Below are 5000 nucleotides of genomic sequence, written 5' to 3'. Positions count from 1 at the left end.
ATGTTCGTGGAGTTCTGTCTCTGAGCTTCCCTCAGTCAGAGTTTGCTTTGATTTCTTCTATGATATCTCTAGAATCAAATCAAGTGTACAAGAGAAGTATACATCTTTTAACATTTTCCAAACACTTCTTAGTTTCTTTCCATGTCCTCCGGTTCTTCTTCCGTCCTACACTAAGGCACCTTCTTTTTCCGTTACGTTCAACCCTTTCGTTGTTCTGTAAGCAACAGTATCACATTTCTTTTTCTTTTTCTTTTTAATGTTGGCTGTTCCAGTTACAATCTTTTTACGTATGTTTTTACAGCCAGTTTCGGGAAATATTTTTATCTGTGATTTTTGGATTTTCTCCATTTCCTTACCCATCTGGGGTGAATAAGGATTTCCGACTTTTTATGTCGTCCATTTGGAGAAATGCCACACATATATTTGTCAACAATATGTTTTTCTTCTGTAATCTTCTTTATGTTTTATGGTGACGAATTGTCCATTACCGATATTCCAGTGTTTTTTCCTTCATCACTTTTGTAAATATTTTACTTCTCATTTTCTAGTTTAATGATGATATTTTCTCATCTTTATTAATTTTTAATGCCTAGCGATTCCTTTCATTGAACTTAATTTTTCACTACTAGCTCCATTCGTATACCCTATCTAGGCCTTTCTATAACAACTTATAATCATCCTCATCGATCACTCTCATGATTTTGGCATCATCAGCAAAGACATTGGTATCAGTATTTTGTTTTATCTTCCATGTCGTTGATATGGATACAGAACAATACTTGGTTAATCTGTTTTTTGTTTTTTTTTAAATCTTTTATCCATCCCAGCAGATTTCCTTTAAATCCATTAATGCATTTCAATTGCCATGTCTAATATGAACTACCTTATCAAAAGCTTTTTCTAGATCCAGGTATGCATTGTCAGCTCACTCATCTCTCTTGTAGTATATTGAGTAACATCTTGAATAAAAACTCGAGAGTAAAAACTCGAGAAGTTTGTAAAACACTGAATATATTCCAAGAGCTTCATGATTTCTACACATTTTGTCCATTTTTTTTTTTCAAAACACTCTCACGCTTCTTTTTAGCTATCATGCTGGACATGGTCACAAGTTTAGGGGATTCTTATTTCCTCCTTTATAAATTGGAACCACATTGGTCTTTTTCCCATCTCTCGGCATTTTCCCCTCTTCAACTTTGCTATACTGTTATTCTCATATGACTGGATCTCTATTTTTATCTTAGATTTCTATGGCTCAATTTCGCTAGTCTGATTTACATGAAGTATATTTACGTTTGTTTTTCTAACTCTGATAACAGATTCTTGTTTTGATTTTTTCCGTTTAAGTATGTCAAGTTCTTTCCTTATCAATTTGATGTCATCCACAACACCTTCAGCCAGCTCTACTGACTTGTTCATTCTTGATTTTGGTGATTGATATAGATTTTCACTCTCACTTAGGATATTTTCTAATGCGATACTCAGATCTCTTTCCACCCTCTTGCGCAACCAATATCTTTATTGTTCATTAACTTTCACTCTCTATACTGAAAGATCCTACATTTTGAAGTGTATGTGTATGTGTATATATATATATGTGTGTGTGTGTGTGTGTGTGTGTGTGTGTGTGTGTGTGTGTGTGTGTGTGTGTGTGTGTGTGTGTGTGTGCGTGTGTGTTCGCTGTCACCTTTGTCTAATACGCTTTTGGGACAGCAGTCAGTGCTTGGAATCGGAGAGAAGTGCGAGACTCAAACCCATGACCAGGAGGATACGAGACCCACACGCTTCTGATTGCGGCACCAACGCATACGATTCCCAATAGTATCTTCTTATAGCATAAAAACGAGAGACAAAAAGACAGACAGATACAGAGAGAGAGAGACGGACAGACAGAGAGGGGGACAGAGAGAGAGAGAGAGAGAGAGAGAGAGAGAGAGAGAGAGAGAGAGAGAGAGAGAGAGAGAGAGAGAGAGAGAGAGAGAGAGAGAAGAGACATAAAGAGAAAGTTAAACATGACAAGGGGGATAACAAGGGAGTTGAAGAGAACGAAAATGGTTTAGTGCCTTATCTGTGATAACCAGCGCTTCTATCCTTGGGTCCTTGGGGACAATATCGCACCGTAGAGGTGGAGTCAGAGGTCGCACAGGGGAAAGACTCAAAGGTAGCAGTAAAGGAACAGTACAAGTTCAGAGTAATATATATATATATATATATATATATATATATATATATATATATATATATATATATATATATATATATATATATATGTAAAACACTGAATGTGTCCCAGTGATTAGAGATACATTTTCAACACAATGCACTTTAATTCTAAGCCTTGGCAGTACCGCATTTCAATTTCTGCATATCGGCCTCCATCGGGTCTCCCGATGTTGATGGCTTAGAATTAAAGTGCATTGTGGTTGTTGAAATATATATATCTATATATATATATATATATATTATACATATATACTATTATATATATATATATATACATATATATATATATATACATATATACTATAATATACTATATATACATATATACTATATATATATACATATATACTACATATATATACATATATACTATATATATATACATATATACTACATATATATACATATATAATATATATATATATATATATGTGGAGATTAGACTCCTATTGTAAAATGATTCTACGTGATTCTGGTCTGTAGGGATACCCTTAAAGTCCCTGACATATAGATTCCATAAGATTTAGACCGTCACTTTTTTGTTCGAGGAACGAATTGATTTGAATAAGGGAAGAGGTATACTTGTACAAGGAATTGAAATCGCTGTCAGTCAGTCCTTAAAAGGAAGGAATGCAGTGGCAAGGAAAGGGGAGGCGGAACTATACCTTACTGCACAACCCACGGACGTGACAGTCTGACTGTGGAGTGGATTATGACGCTAATTAAATCGTGGAAAATGCTCACGTGGCCGCTAGACCTCACGTAAGAGCCACTAGTGTATAAAGATGTATTTATGCGGACACACACGCGCACACACACACGCACGCAGACACACGCACGCACACACACACACACACACACACAGTACAGTTCACTCAACAGATGACGCATCGAACGGTATACGAAATAAAACAGACATATGGCGACTGATTGACTCCTCCTCCTCCTACTCCTCCTCCTCCTCCTACTCCTCCTCCTCCTCCTCCTCCTTTCGGCGAATAATGAATTCACATGAACTTTTGACTACAAATGTACAGACATGAGTAAAATCCTTTCTTCAGCTTTCCTTTCTAAATCTCTCTCTCTCTCTCTCTCTCTCTCTCTCTCTCTCTGTCTCTGTCTCTCTCTCTTCTCTATGCAAATTAGCTTTATTTCACTATAACATTTACATTAGTAAAGATATCTACTAAGCTTATGCAGAATATTTAATCAATGAAGATTATCATTACTATTAACTGATAATTGTCATTATTATTATTCAATATTATTGAATACGTATGTTCCCATACAGGTGATAAGAACATAAGAATGAAGGAGACTGCAAGAGACCATAAGGCCTACACTAGGCGGTTCCATGTCCATTACCACCTGTCATCCCCTCCACAAAGTTGTCTCACTTGATCTTAAAACAACCGGTAGTTTAAACGCTAAGTACACGTTTACTAGGTCTATTAATTTCGTTGACCATTCTATTGATAAACTAGGTCGCGATTTACATTTCACTATTTTCAGAACTTTAGTGATATCCTTAAGGTCCAAAGGCTCGTAGTATTCTCTTATGTTTGGAGACAATAAGAAAAACATTGATCATAATTAACTTGTACTTTCTCTCCGTTCATCTACTCTCTATAAATATCTCTTCTTGGTCACCCTGGTCACGTGTTCAAAATTGGTGCCAAATGTTGTGACTTCGATAAGCTACAAGACGACTTCGAAAAGCTGCAAGATGACTTCGATAAGAGGGGGTTTACACGGTCGAACGCGGTTCGACAGACACGTGTTTAAAGTGATGTGTGAACGTGTGAACGGGGTATTTGGGGTTTAACCAACGTGTTCGACAACCAAATACCCTGTTCACACGTTCACACATCACCGTGAACCCCCTCTAAGTCTACAATTCAACAATGCGTCTAATATTCGTATAGAATCAACTTTTCTTAATTCGTCCTTCAACTTCTTAATATATGACGCAAAAGTGATTTCGAAAAAATAAAAGATTGTAAGCGAAGCCATTTCTATTCAAACTCACTCAAGTCGCCAATGATAAAAGCGATGATTAAATTTAACAAAATAATACAAAGGAAAGCGTACATGTACAGTACAGTTGCTGAAAAATGAACCTGACACCCCCTATTACTGCAGACTCCCAGTTCTGACCCAAACTTTACCAATAAGATGCAAAGACATCCTTCATTGCTGCTTCGTTATTGCTACTATTATTTTTGCTATTAATATCAATGCTGCTACTACTGCTACTATCATTACTATCATTATCATCATTATAATTACTATTAATGCTATTATTATTGTTATTATCATTGTGTCTATTATCATTATTATTAATCATTATCATTATCACAATAACTATTGATACTATTATTATTATTGTTGTCGTTATTATAATAATTTTCTATTATTATTATCTTTACAAAATTTGCCTCTACTTTATGGGAACCACTTTTCATTGAAGAACATTAGATACTTAATTGACAACAGTTTAATCTTCAAATTAAACAGACTAAATGCATTATATGCATAATCGGAGATTCGTACGTATACTTCACAGTAAGACAACAGAAAAACACATGTGGGGTTACCACGTACCGACACCAACCAGCACAACACCGAGTGCTGCTAGTGTGCCAAGTTTGTCCGCAATCTTACATCCTTATACAGAAGGAATGTTCCGATAGATGCATTGTTTACCGTCATCCAAGTGCACGTCCTGTCCAGAAGGATCGTTCACGAAACAATTCAATGGAACTGTGTTTTTCATA

General features: G+C 35.9%; 1 protein-coding gene and 1 long non-coding RNA gene across 2 annotated transcripts in view; one reads left to right on the top strand and one right to left on the bottom strand.

Annotated features, from left to right (window-relative positions):
* Positions 1-5000, bottom strand: part of LOC143027823 (uncharacterized) — a 169860-nt gene that overhangs the window by 73274 nt on the left and 91586 nt on the right. The window lies entirely within an intron of this gene.
* Positions 1-5000, top strand: part of LOC143027821 (uncharacterized) — a 112990-nt gene that overhangs the window by 25561 nt on the left and 82429 nt on the right. The gene's annotated exons all lie outside the window — the stretch shown is intronic.

The sequence above is a fragment of the Oratosquilla oratoria genome, chromosome 8, assembly GCF_046742065.1.
Source record: "Oratosquilla oratoria isolate Oo_2021 chromosome 8, ASM4674206v1, whole genome shotgun sequence".
Lineage (NCBI taxonomy): Eukaryota > Metazoa > Arthropoda > Malacostraca > Stomatopoda > Squillidae > Oratosquilla > Oratosquilla oratoria.
This window is presented reverse-complemented; position numbering and strand designations above follow the sequence as displayed.